Consider the following 25,537-nt stretch of genomic DNA (forward strand, 5'->3'; position numbering starts at 1 on the left):
TCCATCATATCCAATTTTTTTTCGCCCTAGTCCTTTCAGTGCTATTTATGCTATTTTTTTTCTTAACTCATTTTTTCTTTTATTTAGAGTTTATTTTTATATACATTTGTATTTTACATATATTTCTAATTTTCGGTGTTTTACGTTCTTGTGCAAGTTATTCATCACGTTCAATTTTTTTCGCCCTAGTCTTTTCAGTGCTATTTATGTACGGAATACAGACCAACTTGTTTAGGGTGAATTGCCCAAATTTTACTCCTATCGTTCTCAAAATCAGTGAAATGATATTTCAAATTACGAAGCCTAATTGTATACAATAGTATTGGTCTTTAGTATAAATTTCGATAGAAATTGTTAACTTCCCGTAGGGCAAGTTATAGTAATCGCAAAAAAATCGAAAATGAAAATTTTTATATATCTTTACGTTTCAAAGGTTTCTGAACATTTTGGCATACCTTAGAAAAAATGGATGTATGTGTGTGTGTGTGTGTGTGTATGTATGTATGTATGTATGTATGTATTTATGTATTAATTGTTTAATATGAACAAAACAGCACTCAGATTTGTTTAACACAACTTTATTTTATGATTACAGACATTTCGAGACCATGGTGTGTCTCATCTTCAGTGTAATTTCAAAAACAGTTACTTATATACTACACATTCTTTAATAATTTATTTAAATTTTATTTAATTTTTGGTATACAAAAAACACCAACTATTCCTTGCAATGCTTGACACAGTACTAAAGAAACATTTAACACTTACAGAAATATTCTAAACAAATTTGAAGTACTTATATAGATGGAGACAGAGAGGGTATCATTATAATGTAAACAAAAGGAGTGCTATCGCATACAAAAATCGATAAAAATGAAAAAACAAATTAATTTATTGAAAAGAATTCATTTATCTTATTCTTTTCAATAAATTAATTTGTTTTTTCATTTTTATCGATTTTTGTATGCGATAGCACTCCTTTTGTTTACATTATAATGATACCCTCTCTGTCTCCATCTATATAAGTACTTCAAATTTGTTTAGAATATTTCTGTAAGTGTTAAATGTTTCTTTAGAACTGTGTCAAGCATTGCAAGGAATAGTTGGTGTTTTTTGTATACCAAAAATTAAATAAAATTTAAATAAATTATTAAAGAATGTGTAGTATATAAGTAACTGTTTTTGAAATTACACTGAAGATGAGACACACCATGGTCTCGAAACGTCTGTAATCATAAAATAAAGTTGTGTTAAACAAATCTGAGTGCTGTTTTGTTCATATTAAACAATTAATATTCGTTCCACTCATATCATAAAATTCTGTATTTATGTATGTATGTGCGTGTGTGTATGTATGTGCGGATACAAATTTTCGTCGACGATTTCGGGAACACGGATCAACCGATTTGAATAATTCAAAAAACATTCGATTCGTATTGATAAGGAGACGTGCTGATTAGTTTTTGGCGAAGGCAGGTCTAGCCGTTCCGAAGATACCGGGCAAAAAGTGCCAAAAACGGTAACTCAGTTTTTAAGAGAACGGAGCGTCCGATTTGAATATTTCAAAAAACATTTCACTTGTATTGGCAAGATGAAGAATCGATAAAATTTTCATGAAGGCAGGTCTAGCGGTTTCGGAGATATGGAGGAAAAAGTAAAAAAATGAGCCATTTGGCGGTCAAAAATGATCATTAGACATATGAACATCAAATTATCAGATATTTTATAGATATTTTAACAATAAGTATACATTTTGTTAACATTTCTATGGGTTCCGTACCAATGCTTATGCGTTAGACAGCGACGCGGCGCTTACGCGCTTTATATTTTGTCCCTATGCAGTTAAAGCAGTACGATTGCTTTGAAAAAAAGTTCAGATCTTCTACAATATGTCAAAATAAAGAAAAAAAAATTTTTTTTCAAAAAAAAAAATTTAAAAAAAAATGTTTTTTTAAAAAAAATTTTTTTTTTCAAAAAAGTTATTTTTTGTCCAATTTATAGTTTCTCAAAAATCTTATTCTTTCAAAGTAATTTTTTTTTCAAAAATGTTAATTGTTTTTAAAAAAATAATAATTTTTGGTACGGGAAGTTCCAGCAATTTGCCTTAAGGCACGATGCCTTAATTGCCTTAAGACAGAATTCCACTTACAGCTAGTTTGTTTTTAGAATTAAAATTACCTCTCGTAATAGCATTTAGCTAGAATTTGCGTTGTCCAGAATATGTTTCGTAACGCGACATATTATATACACCGCATTCGCTCGGCACAGCGATCGATCGGCTCTGGAATGGTAACATTAATTGTCTTCGCGGCGCTACGAATAAAATACCTACTACTCGATATTAAACGTGATGGATGAACTTATTCCCTGCATAAATCAATTCTGAAATATTAATTTCAATTAAGAGCTGATAATACCCAAGTACGTATAGATGATCGATTATTATGTTCGCATGTTTATTTTTAATTATACTAATTGATAAATCACAACTTTTTTTAAAATAATGTAATTCGAAAAAATTACATACAATTAGTGACCTTATATACTAATTTATGTAACATTAGCTTATAATATTTGATTTATATTGATTGCTATTTTAGGGATATAATAAAAAAGGAATTTATTTATGTATATTTTATTTTTAACACTTTCGGGACGGCACCGATTTCAAAACAATCTACTTTACCGGCTGTAAACTTGATTTCATTGTGTATGTTATGCAATTTGTTTGATAAAAATTTGTGGTCATTGAAGGACATGCATTTTTAATATTAATTTATTTTTGATCATTTTATAAAGAATAGTGACGTTCAAAACAATTTCCAAAATGCATATCTGGTTGATTTTGACATGTTTTACAATAAAATGTTGTTCGCCGCCTTCCTCCTGGTGCTTTTCTGTCAGAACAGACAATACAATCCCTTTTTCTTTTAGAATTTAGAATATGCCACTGATTAGTCAGTATATTTGGTCATTTTTTGCTGCCATAATGGTTTATTTTTTCTATTATATTTTTTAATAATTCATTTATAAAATATAAAGTAAAATAATCTATTGGATGTCTTATATTGCTTGGTATTTGTAGTCGGGGGGGTGTTGATGTATGTCAAACTCGATTATTGAAGGAGAATCGGCACATTCGCTAATGTCTTCCAGCTCTTCATTTATTTTATCGAACTTCTTATTTTTGTTGGTTGGATAATATCATCATCACATTCATCACTATCATCGGTGCGAATAGTAATTTCGTAAAATTTGTCTGTATGAAACTCATCTTCACTACTGCTTAATTCACAAAATTTAATAGTCGTTTTGCCATATTTAAAAGCGCTCGGTCGTTTTAAATATTAAAAAAAAGACCATATAGCAAAGAAAAAGGCTAAAAATACTACTAAAATAATTTAAAATTATTTTCAAAATACAATACTGTTTATCACTGCTATATGTAATTTATTCAACTTTTCGATGCAAACTGAGTCATTGTTTATAAAATAGCCTATGCCTCACAGAGTATGTTTGTCCACTGAGGTGGACAGCCGTCCCCAAAGTGTTAAATGTATCGTGTTAAGTATTATTGTGACACGAATAATGATATTTTGACAATTTTAAACAGTAATTGTTATATGAACAATGAACGATTAAAATCGCATGCATTCGCCAATTAAATTACAATGTCTTGTTTATGATTAATTTATTTATCAACATCTTTGTATTGAATTATTGGCCCATAATGATCGGTCATCTTACGATCAACAAATATGCTTCGACATTTATTTATAGTTACGAACGCGTAACAAAGAATATCGGCGCGGGTTTAATTAGCGTAAATCCGGTACACAATAGTTTTGTTTACCGAGATTTCTTTTCCATGTATTACCTTCTGTTAGAACTGTTCAAGATAAAACCACTTATTGATATTTGAATCAATTTGAGAATAATAAATTGATCAAAGCAATCAATATCTACTAAATATTCATCAATACGGTGCTATGCATACTTAATTACAGACACATATTTATATTGAGATGCAATGAACGGGCGTAAAATCAATAAGTTTTATCAATATAATTTTTTATGTAGCGCTCGATTGTTAAAACTAAACTAAAATATGGATACATACACATAGGGCAAATTACATTTAGTAATGACTTTCAGTAATTACATTGTCTAAACCAGGGCTTCTTAAACTATGGGTCGCCACTCCAAATGGGGTCTAAGCTAAATGAACTTCATGACAACACATAACATACCAAACAAAGAAATATCGAACTATGTTCAGTAAAATTTCCAGTTAACTTTAATTATAGAAATCTAATATAAATATTATCCCTTTACGGCTCACAAATGTAAATTCCCCGAATTTATTAAATGTTCTTAACCGGATAGTTGTAAATAAAATAGAGAATAAAAAAATTAAAAAAAACTGCTAATCATAGAAATATGATTTTCACTATTTTTCTAAAATCTATCATCTGTTCCATTCTGCCCCATGAGCAGTGTGAGAAAGTACAACAAGGGTGCAAACAGATCCAATGTCTTTTTTTATTTTGAAGGGATTTTTAGAAATAATATCTACATCATTTAACCAATGTAAAAAATAAATTTTATAGAAACATTTTTGACGAAGATTTCTTTGTATATAATCTTGATCTGGTATTTCGAAAGAAATATTCACCAGCAGAAGTCAAATAAGTATTAATTTGACTTATCTTTTGTAAAATTGCTTTTTTAACTAAATTTACTATTTATTATTTCTCATTGTGTACTACTTTGCCTATGTAAAGGTTTAGTTGGTCCTTTCTACCTCATCCACAAGTAAACTTCTATAGAAGTAATCTAAAAATAACTTGAAAATAACAATACTTCTTCCAAAACCATTAAATAACGTATATGCAAAAATTATATTCTGGTATCATAAACTAAATACAAGAGATCAAAAAGAAAAAACTAACTAACGAACGAAAAATACTTTTGGTATGAATATTCATGCATTTCCATTTATCTTCTGATAGCGACGTCGTAAGAATTAAGGTGATGGCTACTTATGCATCTTTTGCCTTCTACTTTACAAGGGTATCATTAAAATATACTTTACTTGTTTTAAAATTCACTTTATATGAACAGAATTGTTGAATCACTTATTGAAGTGATTTTTTTAACTATCAATATAATATTTATCACATTAATTTATATGTGTTTAAAAGTATGTATGTATGCGTGTGAGTGAATAACATAAGCCAAAAGCTTATAGAATTGTACTGTATTCTGATTGATATTGAAAAAAAAAATTATTTTGCTTGTTTTTTGAGATAATTATAGTGCACCCGCTCTATCCTGCATTTAACAAATATTTTTCACTGCCTTAGTAACATGTTTAACTTCAACTTCTCTCTTCAATGACTAACTTTAGAAAACTGGAACTTATATAAGCTCATGACCGCGCTCTAACAAGTAAAAAAAAAATTACTAATAAGTATTTACAATTTTGATTTTTGTATGTATTAGCAATGGAAATATGAAACAACTATATTGAAGAAAATGTAAGAAAAAATTGGTTGTACTTAGAATGTTTAAATTGAATGCCAATTCAGTGATTGGTCGTCAAGTTATAATGGTATGCGGCTAAGCTGTTACGTATCCAAGTGTTTTTCCAAATGGGATATTTTGTTGTATTAAATAACACTTAGTTGACCGACTATTGATATCTCTATATTTTCACATCAAGAGATTTGGCGGGTCTTAAAAGCAAAGAAACAGCTTGTGTTATACTGACTAGCAATTGCACAGTATGCGAAAAAAAATTATGCGAAAAAAGTGCATTATGAGTTTGATTAGCACCGACTATTGATATCTCTATATTTTTACACCAAAAGATTTGACGGGTCTTAAAAGCAAAGAAACAGCTTTTGTTATACTGACTAGCAATTGCACAGTATGCGAAAAAAAATTATGCGAAAAAAGTACATTAGGGGCTGTTCAAGTATTACGTAAGCACTATAGGGGGGCGGGGGGGTTATTGATTTGCTTATTTTGGGTAACATTTTGGAGACAGCTTTGCTTACTTTTGCTGACGAGGGGGATGGGGGGGGGGGGTAAATAATTGTACTAAATCTGCTTACGTAATACTTGAACGATCTTTTATTAGTTTGTTCGTGATTTGGTCAGCTGCATTCGACCATAATTCGACTGAAATGTGGTGCTGAAGGCGAATGCAGAAAGTAAAGTGGACAGTCAAAATAACAAATGAACTAGTTTTGAGAAGAGTAGACAAAGAAAGGACTCTACTGAGCACAATCCTGAGAAGAAAAGGAAACTGGATCGGACCCCTTCTGCAAAAAGAGTAAGTAAAAAGTAAAATAGACAGAATAAAAGTAATGGGAAGAAGAAGAATGCAGACGATTGGCGACTTACGCGAAAAGAGAAAATACAAAGAACAGAAACTGAAAGCGGAAGCACAGTATCAAGAAGCATGGATGCAAAAGTTCGGAAGGAAAAATACATGAAAAAAAGGGGGAGGGGGGATAGTGGTAATGGGAATTATAGACGAAGGGTAAGGGAATTATTTGTTTGTGGTGGCTCTTACACCATGGACCTGCCTTTGGGCAAACTACCATTATTATTATTATTACTCGGCCACAAGAACACGAGTTAACACGTGACCGGTCAACAAATTATTAAGAGTAATCAAAATAGCTATATTTTTATTATAAAGTAGCAATTGGTTAATGAGACATATGAGAACCCTAAACATCACAGAGTCGCCGACGTATTTTATTTATATTTTATCAATGTTAACAAATCGTTATCCCTGAAATGCGGCCGTCTATAAATGGCAGTCAACGAAACGAATTCGCGAAATCGTTGCCGTTTACTGCATATAAACTCCGTTACTTCTTATTGCACAATCTATAAATGGAAATTCACGCTTCACCTGCATCGAGCAGCACAACACACGCTCGAAACAAAAGCTGCGCGGCATATCGTCGTATTGGATAGCCTACACGGACAATACGGATGGACGAACAGACGGACGATCAATTCCATCAACGGGGACCGGCTAATGAAAATGATTAAATTCGCTGATCACCGTGAAATAATGCAGGGACACGGTAACCCCCACGGAGGAGAATATATTTTGATAGATTATCGAAACTTATTGCAATCGTATTAATCGCACTTTTTTAAAATCAGCTGTGATGAATAACAATAGTAATTACTTATTTTTCTTTTTCTTATTATTACAGTCCTATAAGCTATTGGGCTGAAACTTCTCCTTACTTCGTATTTCTAGATGGTAACCCAATGGTTAATTTGTCCGTATTTGATGATTTTATTATTAGAATTTATCTAATAGGCCTGACTTTATTTTATTGGTGCAGCAATGCCGGGTGAGGGCTATTTTTACTTGGAAACATATTGTTATCTATTAGAGATGGGCTTATCATATCCGAAGCCGGATTGGTTAGAATTTGGTTCCGCTTCAGGGAGGAGTTATATCCGCTTAACAACTCCACGACTCCGACTCCGATAGTATCTATATTTCCAAGTTATTTTTTATAATGCTAAAATTTTGATTCAATTTATTGTAAAGTTAATACGGCTTTTCATTTTATATTTATTTGCCTAAATATTTTTACTTTTTAATAGACTTAAAAGTATTTAAAATCTTTGTTGATAGAAATATGTTTATTTTTATTATTTTTCTAAAAGTACCTTCTTGCCCCATGGGTGGTGTAAAAAGGGACAGCCAAGCGAGCAAACAGATCTAAAGACTTTTTTATGTTTGAAGAGATATTACGAAATAATAACTATATTATTTAACCAATGTGAAATACAAATTTTATAGAAACATTTTTTCCAAAGATTGCATTGTATATAACCTTGATCTGGTATTTTGAAACAAATATTCATCAGCAGGCACCACATAACTATTAATTTAATTTATCTCTTCTAAAATTGCTTTTGTTAACTTAATTTACTTTCTATTTACTATTTCTTATTGTGTACACCTTTTCCAATGTGAAGATTTTGTTGGATATTTTTACCCCAATCCCATGTAAAGTATTCTGGAGAATATGTAATATACCTAAAAGTTATATTTAGGTATCATAAACTAAATACAAGAGCTGAAAAACAAAAAAGGTACCAACATAAAAAAAACGAATATTGATAAAATAAAAAAATAAAATTAAAAAATGAATATTGATACATTTTCGATTTCTCTTGATAGAAACGTCTTGAAAATCAAGGTGATGAATGGTTATACTTCTTTCGCCTTCTATTTTCAAATAATATAATTAAAATTTCTATACTTTGCTTGTTTTTGAGATAATGATGGTGGATCTTTTTACCCTTCAAGCCCCGCTGTACCTTATATAAATTTTCAATTTTTTTTTATTAATATGATTTAAAAAGCAATAGAAATATTAAGTGTGCTATGAACTTTTTTGAACGGTGCTTAGTTTTAGTAATGGACGAACATGGACGAATTTGATATTTTGATATTTGATATTTTACCATCAGTTACCATTGGTTTCAATAATTAAAATTTAGTATTTATGGTATTAACTACGGTATTAATCTATAGAACAATTGATTTGCGTAACCTATAACTCTATGAGTACTTAATTGCCAATATCAAACATTCTGAATTTGGTGACGGTTTTTCATAGTATTTAATTATTTATTTAATTGACTTTTGATTTTGCAATATATGATTTATCTGAATTATTTTTCTTTTTTCACTGTACTACTTCATTTATGATATTATCTTCTTAAATCATTTACTTCGGCACTGCCTTTTCAAACAATTTTTGAATTTTAACGCTCTTTCGTCGATCCAACAGAGCTCCAAACGTGTTGAGATAAAAAGTTTTTCCAGATTCACTTGGTCGTTTAGTTAATTCACCTAATATTAATTATGTTCTGCTGTCTATTATAATTTCACATAAAAAATCTTAGTTATTTTACTTTGATATACCATCATACTGGGACGTCCAATCAAATCAAACCAAAAATTTGCTGATGTACAATAATGCAATAGGTGCAGAATTTTTTTTAAAATACTTTCACATTATCATCGCAATTTATTGCACTTTTTAAATCTCATCTGTGGCAACGCAATAATGTCAATCTAAACAAATACTATTTCCAACAATGTTTCATGATTGATACAAGTATTATTAATGGTAGTGGATGTAACAGCTATTAGGAAATTCTTTTAGATTCAGTAGCAAAATTGAAACGCTGCTAATGCAACGCATTCAGGAAATTCTTCACAATACTTTTAATCAATACATCCGATGCTTGGATATGCCGATATGAATGCTTGCAAATATATGCGATGACTGCAAGTTATTTATAAATAAAATATTCATTCATTCGTTGAAAAATTAATCATGACAAATAACAAAAATTTTTAAAATAAATTGTTAGTACCATAAGAATTGTTAATACCATATTTATATATTTCAAAAACAATTGTGTGCAAACAAGTTCAATAATTTTTCTTATTTGTGTATATTTATTGAAAAAGGCAATTATAATTTGCATACACTTTCAATACTTGCATTCAAATATCCATAAGTTAATAGACAAATTAAGTAGTAGTAATAAATATATTTACAAACCGTAGATAATATTATATGAGCAATTCAAATCTTTTAGAAAGTGTTGGAATAGTGTTTGAATTTAATCGACACATATGTTTATGATTAAATTCCTTTGGAAACAATGTGCAAGAAATATTTATGAGAAATGTCTAATTCATAATACGACTGTAACAATGAATATGATACAAAAGTAAAAATGTTAGTAGTTGGCAACAACAATGTATTGATAATAAATATTTAATTTGAAAGACAATTGTTTGACTGTATAGATACACGACAGAATTACTAATTGTAAACTATGGTTATATAGACGCAGGAATTTGCATAGTAAGATTGCATTAAATACATTCTATTTATATAAAGACTTAGGAGCATAACACTTTGTTCGAAAGGTCTTGAAATATTTCTTACTCTATGAGAAAATAAAGAAACGCTATTTTTTTCAAAAATTCAAGCTAAATTTTTTTTATTACATTATATTTAAATTCGTCGTTAATGATTTAGTATATACAATGTTATTATATATAGGACACTCTCGTAGGTAAGCGTCTAGAACAAATGGGCCTGAATCTGAGATTCCGTGTTCGATATCGTTTCGAACAGCCTGATCTCGAGCAGTAGTGATAACGATTTCATTTGGAAACATATATATATATATATATATATATAGACATATGTTTCCAATAATAGCCCTAATCCGGTATTGCTGCATCAATAAATATTTGCCCTATTACAAAAATTGTAATAATAATTCATCACACAGAGATGGGACAACTGTTTGGATCGCTATCTGTAGAATCAGCTAATACTAAGTATAGTATTAAGTGAAATTAGCACAACAGCTCATAGGACTCTAAGTTCTGATTGCTAATTAATAATAATAAACAAAAGTTATATTCGACTCAAGAAGATTTCGTGGCGCAGTGGTAAAGCTTTGGCATTGAAATCACGAGTATCTTGTAAATATAGGTCATGAAATATGGTGCTAAGTCCTTTATGTAGGAATATAATAACTAGAAAAAATAACCACTGCGTTGCGTTTTAATACCCATCTGTTAAAAAATCTAGCCCACTAAATGTGTTTATGAAATTGTGAGATTGAAATTCACATTTCTTTTATTGTTGTTTTCAAAGGCAATCCGAACTTGAGGGTTCATGAGCTGTTGTGATGTTTATTTACTTAACTATATTTAACTTCCCGTAGAGAAAGTTATAGTAATCGAAAAAATGAAATTTTTTTATATATCTTTACGTTCCAAAGATTTCTGAATATTTTGGCATACAATATAATTAGAAAAAAATGGATGTATGTGTGTGTGTGTGCGGATACAAATCTTCGTTGACGATTTCGGGAACACAGATCAACCGATTTAAATAATTGAAAAAACATTCGATTCGTACTGATAAGGAGACGTGCTGATTAGTTTTTGGCGAAGGCAGGTCTAGCGGTTCCGAAGATACGGGGCAAAAAGTGCCAAAAATGGTAACTCAGTTTTTAAGAGAACAGAGCGTCCGATTTTAATAATTCAAAAAACATTTTACTTGTATTGACAAGATAAAGAATTGATCAAATTTTCATGAAGGTAGGTGTAGCGGTTTCGGAGATCTAATAAAAAAAAAGTAAAAAAAAGCCATTTGGCGGTCAAAAATGATCATTAGACATATGCACATCACATTATCAGATATTTTATAGAAATTTTAACAATAAGTATAAATTTTGTTTACATTTCTATGGGTTCCGTACCAATGTTCATCCGTTAGACGGCGACGCTTTGACATCTCGTCTCTATGCAGTCAAAGCAGTACGATTGCTTTGAAAAAAAGTTCAGAATTTCTTAAAAATCTATTTTTCTCAAAGTAATTTTTTTTTCAAGAATGTTAATCTTTTTAAAAAAATGTAATTTTTCTTACGGGAAGTTTCAGCAACTTGATTTAAGGCACGATGCCATGCGCCCCACTTGTTAATAACTACATTGATATTTTTATGTCAACCCAAACAGTTGTCGCATCCCTTTGTGATCAATTTTATTATTATGATATCTGTAATAGTGATAACTTTTTTATATTGATGCAGAATTGCCTTGAGAGGGCTATTTTCACTTGCTTTGAAATTGAATCATATTACTATATATCTTTTCAAGTGAAAACTGATGTCACTACTCCTTGACAATCAGGCTGCTCATAACTCACATGACAATAAAAAAAAGTTCACCTCAAAGAATGCACTGTTTTGTTATTATGAAATGAAAACGAATTACATAATTGTAGATGATTTATGCGTTCGGAGCTTGAAATCTCGGGACACTCATAGGTATTTTGTCGGCGATCAGATTTGCTCTGGCAAATACCCCCGATGCGAGCATTCCGTTACCGGCGTGTGCTTGCTTGCGAGGGTAAGGGTAAGAGTGAGCTAGGCTAGAGATAATTACAAGGGGGTACGTATTTTTTGCAACACGAACCGGGCTCGTGCCATTGTGTGGAGTCCGGGTGTATGTTGTGCCCTACACCTATTGAGGTGCGTTTAGACGTAATGTTACGAAGGAAGAGTCTACGTCGGCGCGGCGTTGCCAGTTGCCACATATCATTTTGTGTTTTGTGACCGTTTTCGTTTCATCGTTTCACAATTCACAATTCACAGTCGAGTGTCGGGCCCGATCGAGCCGGTCTCTCGCCGATGATGTGTGCGTATGTACGGTTATGGTCATTATATTGTTTTGCCGGCTGCTACGAATCTTTGCGCCGAAGGCCAATGCACTCGCACGCTCTTCTCAAACAACAGTACTATTAAACCACGCATTAGATTCACATCAATAAGTAAAACGCATATCATTACCGAACGATTTCCCGATTCCCCGATTCCTCGATTCCCCTAAGACCCTCTACGAATACACTGTATGTATGATAGTCATGTGAATGTGAACACTTTCTTTTCACTTGCGGCCGAAGGAGAACTTGAACTATCGATTTAATAATTATACAAACTGGAATAGTTTTGATACTTAAATTGTAATAATGAATAATATACATTAATTCAACTATAAAATTTAAATATTCATATTAGTATTCTCTCACATATTTTTAAATTTATTAATAATATTAGCATATTGTAATGAAAATGTGATTATTAGATAATTTGAACTACGAATATATGTGTGTACAGGGTGTCCCCGAACTCAACGCCAAACCGAACCACAACGTTAGTTTAGATTGTAACTATCAGGAAAAAATTATACTATATCGTTGGAAATTATGACCTGTTAAGTACAGCATAGAGCTTTGATGGAACTGTGACTATTTTTCGGTTATTGTGGTTAATTTTTATTAATTTTGTTTATTTAAACTTTAGATCTGTATTCGTAAACAACACATTTCTTTGATGACAATAAAAAAATAACTAGTTGTGTATGGCATCGTGCCTTTTGGCAAATTGCTGGAACTTCCCGTACCGTAACGAAATACGTTCGAGAAATATTAAATGTTTTCATATAGATTATTATAAATACTGTAACATCATCTAATATTTATATAAACTGAATTAGAAAGTTAAAATTATTTATTTAAAGTATATAAGTGAGCTTTAAAACTTTAGCCAGAATTAAAATAACAATCTGAATTATTTTCGATATACAAAAAAAATGGAAAAAAAATTGAAATATTTTTTTTCCAAAAGCAATTATTTCGTCAAATCAAGCAGAAACTTTTTTGAATCATTTAAATCAGATGCTTAGTTCTCTCAAAAACTGCTATTTTTTGCATATTTAGCTCGGTATCTCCGAAACGGCTGGTCCTGCCTTTGCCAAAATCTAATCACTACTTCTCCCCGTTCTACTCACACACATTCATTTTTTCTGAGGTAGGCCAAAATGTTCAGAAACCTTCAAAACGTGAAGAAATGTAATATCGATTTTTGGACAATTACAACAACTTACCCTACGGGAAGTTAATAATACAGTTGCTCCAAGTTTTTAAGAACTAGGACTATTTGTTATGATATGATTTTTAAATTTTCAAAATTGGATTACTTTGAGAGGTTCTTCTTTAAAAAAAATGTGCCAAAGTGTATTGGCAAGTTTTATTCAATCAGGATAATGTTTAAATTTATTTGTATTAGCACTTCGAAATCCTTTGAACTATGGTGCTAGTCTTTAATGAGAGAGCATGGAATTTATGTTTCCTTATGAGTTGGGCAAAAGTAAAATTATTCTTGAAATTTTAAATTTGTTTGCAATATTATACTTTATGAAAGTAAGGAAGCTTGAAATAATGTCAATCAGAAAAAAATAACACTATTTTAAGGTGACCATACGTCCCAACTTGGCCTGGACAGTCGGGATTTTCATCGTGTGTCTCAGGTTTTCCTAAAAGCAATATTTGTTCCGGATCTTGACCTTTTGTTCCGGATTGTTTCGGGTTTTTGAAATGTATAAGTTTAAACTATAGTAATTTTTATTTGAAAAAATATTAATTTAAAAATATGGATTATCGTGTCCTTAAATATAGTATTCGTTATTTTGAATCATATTAAAGTCATTTAGCATAAAGCAACCATTCTCCGTCCGGGATTAGCAAAACTATGGTCACCTTACACTATTTTCCTGAGTCAGTTATCCTCTCTCAGAGTTTACCCTGAGTCAGTTATCTTTTGGATAAAGCGATTCATTAGTAAATGCTAACAAACATAGATACACGTCGAGTTCTGCACTGATCCACAATTGGAAAAAGCATGCGAGAAACGCGGCCGGATATTCGACATCGGCTATGATTGACAGAATCTGTTTGAAAGCGGCAGACAACATATATAACATCGGTCGACATACCCGAAGGAATGCTTCGGTTCGGCCTCTGTACTTCTCTCTTCGACACTTATCGATCAGAGAGTTACCTGCTCTCGCGAACACTCACCTTAACGTTTGCAATGCGAAATTAAAAACTCGAAGAAACATTAAAATTGTACAAACTAAGGGAAAATGCAGCGTCTTATGAGATAGAGCTGGACACAGCTTATTTGACCAAATAATGTAGAGACTGACGATAATTGACAATTTATAAATAATAGTCCTCATATACAATATTTACTATTATTATAGTTACATACTTCATATTACACCAGAAGCATTCTATAAATTATTATTTTCAATTGTTAAAAAAATAAACCGTTCGAAAATTATTTATAATTATATATAAACGACATTAAGTGTTCTATATGTATTTTGGTGCTCACCTTAAGGCTTGACTTATAAGATAGAGCTGGATAGAGCTTATTTGACCAAATAATGTAGTATATAGAGACTTTCTATACTTTTGTCTATTCACAATTATGTTCATTACATATTGCACCAAATGTATTTTATGAATTGTGAATGTCAATTACTCAAAAACATAATAAATTTAAAAATTACTCATAATATTAAGTATAAATAACTCCGAGCACTTCGAGCACAATGTAGTTTATAGAGACTTTCTATACTTTTATCTATTTACAATTATTTTCATTACATATTACACATTACCAAATCCATTTTATGAATTATGATTGTAAATTGCTCAAAAACATAAAGCATTTTAAAACTACTCATAATAATAAATATAAATAACTTCAAGCACTATAATAATTACATTATAAATGTTATATATTTTGCTAATCTAATACATAAGAATAACATACAAATAAAATGTTTGATGATATGAAGCATTGTAGATTAAATATATTTATTTTTTATACAAGCAAACAAAACATAATGATTAACATATAACAAAGCTCGTGACACTTTGAAATTGTTACAATGATTAATAGAACAATAAGCAAATCACAAAGGTGCTTATTTATAGTATTCATGTGTGCTCTTTATAAATATAGGGGAGCTAGGGGCTTGTTGTAACAGTTTTTTTTTAAATTGTACAAATCAAGTAAAAATAATTCCATAACTATTGTTTATTATTTCACAATACATCATTTTCTAGGAAAAACTTACCCTGTTTTAAGGGCAAGAAGTAATGCGAAAAAACGACAATAATACCTCTGATAATTTATTTTTTACTTATTTTTAAAATGACTTGTTTCTAAGTAATTGTTATCATAAATCAAAGAAAATTGTAATTGATACAAATAAAATATATAAATGTCATGTAATATAAATTTTTATCATAATACAAATAAAACATATAGAATCTCCTGTAACACAATTTACGTGTGCCCGCGTCTTACAAACTAAACATTCCACAAAAATTTTTAACATTCTCGGATAATTGCCAGAACTATTGCGTAATTCTTTCGTATAGCATTTTATAACGAATATCTAAATTTGTACTAATGAGTTTATATTAAACTTTGGTTAATCGCCTAAGAAGCAATATTTATTATTATTATGAACTAAAACTATAGGCTTATAACTAAAAATATTTATAAAAACATAAAAAAGGCATTGCCTATATGAATATATAGGGAAACATCAACATCATTATTGTATCAAACATTTCGAACATCATTATTTTATCAAACATTTTTCATTTTATAAAGTTTTCATAGGTTTTTGATCTTCTCGTTAAATTAATTTTGTTAATACAATTTTTGTATATTTGTGTAAAGCAAGATTCCGAAAAGCGCCTTTGTGATGTATTCGACTCCTGATATAAAATTGTGGCAACTTTGAAATTGAAATTATGATTTTGATATGGTCAGTGATCATTGTTTGATTCTGATTATTATTTTTAGACTTATTAAAATGTTTTATTAAATGTTGTCCTATTTCACCGATATAAGTAGTCTCACAATCATTACAGTCGATTAAGTAGTCTCACAATCCTTATGGTGATTTTAGGTTAGAAAATGAAATGCTGAGTGTCCGATCAATATTACAGACTAAATGCCAATCCACGAATTTTTTTCCAAACTAATATAATTTTTTGTAAAGGCAATTTTGATTTTTAATGTATGGAAGACCAATAGTACTGATAAACTTCTTTCTCATATTTCATGCATAACAATTTGTCCACGCAAATTTTGTCCACGAAATTGTATCTCTACTCATTTCTAAATAGCCAATTTGGTTCTGTTTATTAACATAATAGTCTGTTTTATGAACTTGTTAAATGTAACATAAAATAACACATTCGTTTAATTCGTTCGGCTTATCGTTAATCGTTATCAGACATAAATACAATAAATGATGATAATTTACCGATTCCATATAATGGTGGTTTACTAATTAAAGTGAAATCACTGATTGCTTGATGACAGATAAAACATATGCATAAGATTATAGATTTATAAAAATAACGACATAGTTTTTAATTGTCTCATATACCGATCATTAGAAAGTTGATATACGATATTAAAGTCTTTATTTTTTGAAATATGATATCTTGTTTGCTTTTAGGAATGGCGTCTACACCATTTGAGAAATAAAACGCTATCATAAAACTCTCAATCGTGTTTTGATATCGTATTACCAAGTTTTTGCCTTTGCGAAAATAATGGGAATTAAATTGGAAATGTCTGGAAATGAATTTGTTTCTTGGTTGAGGTTTTTACTAGTTAGATAGATCATTGACAATTAGTAGATTTTATAATTCTTAAATTATATAAATAGCATCATATAATGTTCCTTTTATAATTAAGTATGTTTGCAGTTGTCTTATGTAATTAGCGTTTACGCAGTTTGATCTATTTTTCACAAAAATCAATCAAAAGACAACGCTTTTATGCACATATTCTCTGCCCTTCATATTAGTATAATCATTGAGATTCTGATTAACTTGCTAATTTTTTAGTTACTGTATATGGTATTATTAAAATACATAACAGGGCATGTATTTCATATTTTATAAATAGGATAAATAACTAATAAATATATATTTAAAAAACTCGTAAATATATTTTTCAATAATACATGTTTATTTGACTATATAATTATTCTTATTACAAAAACTAATATATTTTGCTACTTCAGTGATGCTTTACAATGCAAAGTTTTGTGATATTTTTTAATTATTTGTTTGAACAGAACTTAAGGGTCCCTGAGCTGTTGTGATGAATTTCTTACAGACAGTTGTCCCATCTCTATGTGATGATTTTTGTTATTACAATTATTGAAATAGTGATGACTTTAAGGTTTTGCCATTTTTTAAATTGTTTTTGAACTGCAATCAGACCTCAAGGCCAACGGTATACAAGTAATAATGTCATCAACATATCTGTAATAGAAATAACTGTCTATGCTGATGGAATTGAAGACTCTGATTTCTAAATGTTGTAAAGATAATTCGGCTAGGGCCGGGGATATAGAGGAGCCCATGGGGGTGCCGAAAATTTGAAAATAAAAATGGTCATTAAATTCAAAATTCAAAACTTTATTCTTGTCTAGTCTGCCTCGGAACACGAGTGCTTACGTATAATATTCTATCTAAGAATAAATAAAAATAACAACATAAAAATAGTAATTAATAATAATAATAATAGATAATAATAATAAAAATTATTATATGTTGAAGAATGCAAATTGTGCAAGATATGTGACCGTATCATATAATTGTCCTAACAAACCGGTGTTCCCCCTAATTCATATAACATATGGCTTAAATAGCTATTTTGATTGTTACTTTATTATAATAGATATACTACTTCAAAAGTGTGATAAAATAAAAATAAAAATCCGAAGCCAATTTGAAATCTAAATATATTTTTGGTACATCAAAATAATCTATCCGAACCTGGAAGTAATTAATGATAAGAATAACATTACTATCATGTGATATCTCACCTGTCTCCATTCAGCAGCTTAAAAACCGGTATCATTCCACGCATGCTTGCACACCTGAGCCCGACGATCGACGATTATTTTTGTGTGTTTTAGCTGTATAAATTTCAATCAGCACTTCTTCATAATAATCGATAAATAATGATTTTATTAAAAAAATATTCTTCTTATTAAAATAATAATGCTAATTAAAAAATTATTTACTAAATTAATAAATCAATAATACTTGATAAAGGGAGCATTAAAAGCAGTGAAAGACTGAATATGTATTGTACGAACAGAGTTTTTATTATAATTATACGATGCATTACTATACGGTGGAATTTTAACAAATGTGTTTATGTTGACTGTTTATTAAATAAGTTAATTCTTTATAACATTATTTATCATAAAAGCAAGATCGTGGTATTATTTATCATTTATCTAAACTTTTTTCATATCCACAACAATTGGTCTTCTCACTTGCTTTTCCCTACCCATTTATTGATTAGTAATTAAACATACACCTGTTTTGACTAGAACTACTTGTCAAGGGGGATCCATTAATCACGTGATCGAATTTTTAAGGATTTTTGCACCCTCTCCTCCTTGGTGATATGTGGTGATATTCAAAATTTCCCCCCTGCCTCACCAAACATCACGTGTATTTAGTTATGAAAAAAAATGTATGTTTTTTATTTTTGAAAATGTTTGGATTTAAAAAAAAATCAGGTGAAAAATAAATATACGTGATATAATACTATACCTCTCTCTGCCATGTGATTTTTCGTGATTTTTTATCAACCCCCCTCTCCATAAAAACCTCACGTGATTAATGGATGCCCCCCTTATTTTCTTAAAGCATTTTTTTCTTAAATATTCTTTTTATAAAATAAACTGGTTTAAGTTCAAATAGTATTAATATAATAAGGTCACCGCCCAGATGTCATTAAAATAAAATAAAAATTATAATTACTTTTGTAAATAAAATTACAATTACTTGCTCCTGTGTATCCTTTGAAGTTGAACGAGATTTTTACAACAAATCCGCAGTAATGAAAATGCATTTTGCTTTCTAAATATGAAATAGTTATACTTATGTATAAGTAGAAAAAGATATGTAAAAGTTGCATTTCACTAATTCATATTAATGTTATTGCTATTATTTTTTCAATATGAAATGAGAAAATTTAAATAATTGAAGTACAGAATCAGGTCGATTAAACCACAAGATGCTATATAAGATTTTATTTTAGTATATAAATATTTGTACGAAACCCCTACTAAAACATTTTGATTCACACTATTAAACAATAATAAAAATTTATATTTAATAACAGTAAAATTTATATTGATATAAACTCTATCATCATATTTCCAACATGCCCCTTTAGTATACAATGTCCCTTTATGGCCGACAATTGTAAATTCCACAAATTTATTAAATGTCCTTAACTGGACAGTTGTAAATAAAAAAGAGAATAAAAAAAATATTGAGTCTATTATTATACATCATATATTCATCGGACTACAACTAATCATAAGTATTAACATTGAATAAATATTTAAAGGAAATGTATTCTGGTAAATTATTCTTTGACTAATGGATATAAGATTCAAGTGTTCTGCTGTTTTAAGAACACAATGAATTTAACATACTCTTCCTGTACTAGTTCCCATTGAATAATTTTGTTTTTTAGTGATTGTTGTACGCGTTTGACCGAATTTATTATATATTCGAAACATTAAAAATAACTTTCACAGTAGAATGTTAGAATTAAAAAAGAAAATATTATTGTTTATAGGTAAAGATTGTTGATTTTGATTAGATTTTTTTTACATTAGGTCATAATTTTTACAGGGGTTCCTCGTTGCTTAGTGGTTAGAGCTATGGAATTCCAATAAGAAGTTTTAGGTTCGATACCTACCTTGGACAATTTGATATCAAGCAGTAGTGACATTGCTTTTCACTTGAAAGTATAGATAGCAATATGTGAAAATAGCCCTTTACCAGACATTGCTGCACCCAAAAAAGTCATCAGTATTTGTGTCATTTTAGTAATAAATCCATCAGAAAAAGATAAGCCAACCCATGAGTTGCATTCTAAAAAGCTACAAGGATTAAGAAGTCATCACAACAAGGTTTTAGGGCTTTTAGATTCTGGTTGCTGTTAATAATAAAAAATAGAGAAACGTAAATGACTAAGTAGAGATGGAAATCAATAGATAGAGTTGTCAAAAATATAAAAAAAAAACAATTAGTTCCACCTGTCTCAAAATTTCATCGGTCGATCAGTGGTCGCGTATTCGGAAGCATCTCCATTGTAAGAAACCGTCTATAGGCTAATCAATGCTATTGTTATTTGATGTTTAACGTTCACGATTTTTTATTTGCTACATTACAAACACATTTATACATTTACTAATGATCAATAAATTTTGTTTGAATAGATCTTCACTATTCTTTTATGTGCAAGCATAGTTTTTGTTGTCATTGGAAAAATTCTATTCATTTTCTATGGCTTCTTGTCATAGACATTAGGCCTGCTAAACCTCATATGTTTTCCTTTGTATAGTGCACAAACATAGAACGGGCTGTGACGTAACATGTCTGAGCGAACATTGCCGATGACAATCGCGGACTCTCCCGATTGATCAAATGTCATATGTCATATGTTGCGTGCCTAACATAGACCTCTTAATATATAAACCGATTTTAACAGGGGATTCGATTTTATGTACATTTATTTCACAGGGAAAATATTATTAATATAATTTCTTACAAAATTATCAGCCATTACAATTGCCATTATATTATTGAAATAAAACTATCACAGTTAATATTTGAATTAAATTAACTATTATGATAAATATCATTACATATTAATAATATCATTTTTATGAAATTATCAGTCATCACCATTGCCATTATAATCTTGAAGTAAAACATATGACATTTAATAAGGATTAACCGAGATAGTCCCGATTTTCCGCCTTGCGTCCCGGCTTTTTCTAAAAGCAATATTTGTCCCGATTTTAGGTGTTTTGTACCGGATTTTATTAAAAATGTTTTGATTGCCAATATTTTTTAAAATATATTTCAACTAGAAAATTTGAGCCAAAAAAATGTGCATACAAATTTGCACATCAAAAGGCCCCCTTCCCCCCGCTCTTGCAGACATTACAATCTGTCCCAGATTTCATGCAAAAAAAAGGACCTTACATTTAATCAATCGGGAGAGTCCGCGATTGTCGTCGGCAACGCTCGCTCAGCAAGTGATGTCACAGTCCCTTCTATGTTTATGCACTTATTTTACGCTCGACTAGCAGTTCATGTATTATAAGGTCTATGCTTCTTGTATATATTTATTTGTGTATTATATCAACTCTGATTCCAGAAGTACTCATCGCATTTATCGATCTCAACGAGTTCTAAGTACCACATTCTTACTTATTTCATAGAATATAATTTCACACATGAAAATGATTCAAATATCAATAATATAATGTCCAGCTTAATTAATACTCGTTTTGGTGTGAAATCATAATAATTTATTGTAAACCTAGGCAACTCGCGTGGGTGAATTAATTATTCGAGTATATTTGCATATCCGTTTAAATTAAATTACGACTATGAATTATCAACTATAGTTTTTTGCTCGTTAATGAAATGATCATTGCGATTGTGCAGACGTCCATAAATAATAATTAATAATGTTTTGAGCAGAAGTAAAAATTACCAAAATTGTAATTGCAGTATGCAGTTATATAAATATTTAACTAATTAAACATATAAATATATATATATATAATATATAGATAAAAGATATAATATAATGTAAATTAAGAGCCTAATAATCAGGTTTATGCTAAATATCAATTTTTTTTGAAGCTTTTAAAATTTATACGTTTCGGCTAGTCCTAGGTTTTCAGTGCAACCAAAAAAATTAGACTAAACTATGCAACAATGATGTTTGAAAATTAAAAGTAGGAAAGTAAAAAGAATTTACAATTTATATATCTTAATATTCAAAAAACAACAACAATAATCTACGATAAAAGAATATGATATAGCAATTTAATACCGGTATTTAACTGAAAATTACCGCTTTCCGGTATTGAAATATTGCGAAGGAATAGTTTACTTATTACGTTGAAAAGGTTATCAATTATGGTATTGTTTTCAAAAAGCACTAATTCATTTAAAATTAAACATGATCTGGCTCGAAGGAGCATTTCTATGAATTTTTTATATCATTATCATCGTCTACGCAGAAGAGATGCTAATCTTTTTTGAAAGATTCTAAAATAAATAATTAATAAATGATAAATACTCTGAAGTATAGAATATTTATACAACGCTTCACAAATCAAAATTGAAACTGATACAGACTTATTTATTTAATCATTTATTTATCTTAATATAGAGCCCACACAGTATCTCCAGAAGGACTTAAAAATATAAATATAATAATACAGGATATAAAATAGTATTTTATTACCACGTTACTAGCACTAAATTAAGTATAATGTAAATAGAATATAAGTGGATGAATTATCAAAATTATCTTGTACAGATGATGTATTATAAATCACTCAAACAACTTATATATTTTTTCTAATTGTGATAAAGTTCTAAGAAATTGAGTATCTACTATATCTTACACTTAAGACAATTTATTACAAAATTTTGATTATATTTATAAATCGGCTAGGAGTTAAATGTGAATTTTGCTCTTGAAGATGAATTTATAGTAGTTACATATCTTATCTATCAATCAATTGAAATCATATTTCAATTTGCTTCATAAATAATAATTACTATAGTATATATTAAAATAGTTGTATTTAATTTCGTTAAATTCTTAAATATAAATATTTTGTTGCTTAGTTGTGTTAAACATATATATTCATACACCTAAATCACATAATCTATTGTACGTTAATTTATATTTTTATTTACAGTTTTTAAATAAACTATACCGGTATTCTACCGATATTATCGGTTCTGAAAGCGAAAATATCGAAATATCAGTATTAATTTTTTTTTGCAGTTATTGCATTCCCTAGCTTAAGTTTATAGATTTTATAATAAATTTTTAAAGAAATTCAGTGGATATGATCAAATTCGAAAAATAGTACATTGAATTTATAATGTTAATAATAAATATAATGTACATAATTAAAATTAGCACTTAACACTAATACTATTAATAATTATGGATTAATTAGTGACCCATAAGACTCATTAGACCCATAATTGTAAATAACATTTTTAGGACCACAGTCAAAAATAATAATACAATTGCTCCCAGTTTTCAAGATCTAAAACTTTTTGTTAAACTATGGTTTTAAAATTTTCAAAATTGGTCTACTTAAAAAAATGTGCTAAAGTTTGTACTAGAAAAAATTTACTAAAGTTCCATCAAAAGGATTGTGAAATGATACAATACCTGATAGTTCGTTAGTATCAAAATCGAATAAAAATAAACACCTTTTTAAAAATGATGTTGATCACATCGCCAGTTTCTATATATTAATGTATTATATTGATGATTTTTGTGTTTTTTTACAATTTCATTTGCAAAATGATTCTAAGTTCATCTTAAGGTTCTCACTGGAAATAACTTGAGTCTCTATAATTAGAGGCGAAGAACGCGACTGGCGCAACTGGCTGGCGTCAGTTTTTGTAGTCACGACTCTAGTTCACTAATACGGTCAGAGCAACAGCTTTCAGACAATGGCAGAGTTAAAGAAATAATGTCACACGATTTAGAAATATATAAATAGATAAATGTTTATTCTTACTGATAACATTTGTGCGGAAGATACTTTTGTAAATTTATTATTTTAAAAAAGAATCAAATCCGAAATTGTTATGGATTATTTTAGTTAGTAACATAAAAATTATATGTTTTAATAATTTTTGATAATAACAGTAAAGATAACTTGGTTAGCTTAATTACGCTGTTTGAATAATCAACTATACAATAACGGCTAACATCATGTCATTTTTAGGTTTTTATTTTTTTACTCAAAATTTTCAAGAAAAAATATATCAAGTATTAGGTTGTCAAATATCTCCCTTCCGCTTTTTTGCTATTGGTTTATAATACAAAAAGGCGGAAGGGAGATATTTGACAACCTAATATTTACAATCCTGATTAAATCACACTTTAGTACATTTTTTGGACTAGAGATACCTCTCGAGAAGGAGGACTTCTCGAAGTCAACCGATTTTAAAAAAATTTAATTCATAGTTCAACAAAAAGTCTTAATTAACTTCCCGTAGGGTAAGTTATAGTAATCGTAAAAAAATCGAAAATGAAAATTTTTATATATCTGAAATTTCTGGCATACCTTAGAAAAAATGGATGTATATGTGTGTGTCACCGGATCAACCGATTTGAGTAATTCGTATTGATAAGACAAGACGTGTTGGTTAGTTTTTGGCAAAGGCAGGTCTAGCCGTTTCGAAGATACGGGGCAAAAATTTCAAAATTACTCAAAATCTAATTTTTTCAAAGTTTTGCGAAGTTTTTTTTCAATAATTTTGTTTTCGGTACGGAAAGTTCCAGAAATTTGCACGATGGTATGCACCACTAGTTTTTGAATACATGGGGCATTTGTTTTATTTTTTACTGTGGTCCTTGAAATCTTATTCGGGGTTATGGTTTCAATGTTTAAATGAACAAAATTAAAAACAAATTCACCACAATAACCGAAAAATGATCATAGTTTCATCAAAGCTCTAGGTTGCACTTAAAAGTTTTTAATTTTCAAACAACGTGAAATTTTTTTTTCTAATTTTTTTCAGGACAGTTAAGGTCATTAGTATCTCATTTCGGTTTGACGTCAAGGTCTGGAAGACCCTATATTTTAATTTATTTATATAATATGATTTTATTTTTGTGATCTAAAAGCTTTTTCTAAAAAACAAAAATTATTTAATTTAATCAATTATATTTTTTAAGTGAATATATAATTAAATATTTAGTGAGTATCTATTGATTTAAGTTTTTTAACTTCTAATACTTGAAAAGTTTCTAAAGAAGATGCATCCCACATTCCTGAAACCTAGAAATAAACTAGAAAGTGAGAATTTATTATTTCATTTTCAAAATTCATGAAAATCACATTAATATAAATAGTAAAAAAATCAACGTACTTAAAGAAAATTTATTAAATTCT

This window comes from Ctenocephalides felis, unplaced genomic scaffold, assembly GCF_003426905.1.
Source record: "Ctenocephalides felis isolate EL2017-DRISC unplaced genomic scaffold, ASM342690v1 CF-g0.4_SCAFFOLD_01886, whole genome shotgun sequence".
NCBI classification, from domain to species: domain Eukaryota; kingdom Metazoa; phylum Arthropoda; class Insecta; order Siphonaptera; family Pulicidae; genus Ctenocephalides; species Ctenocephalides felis.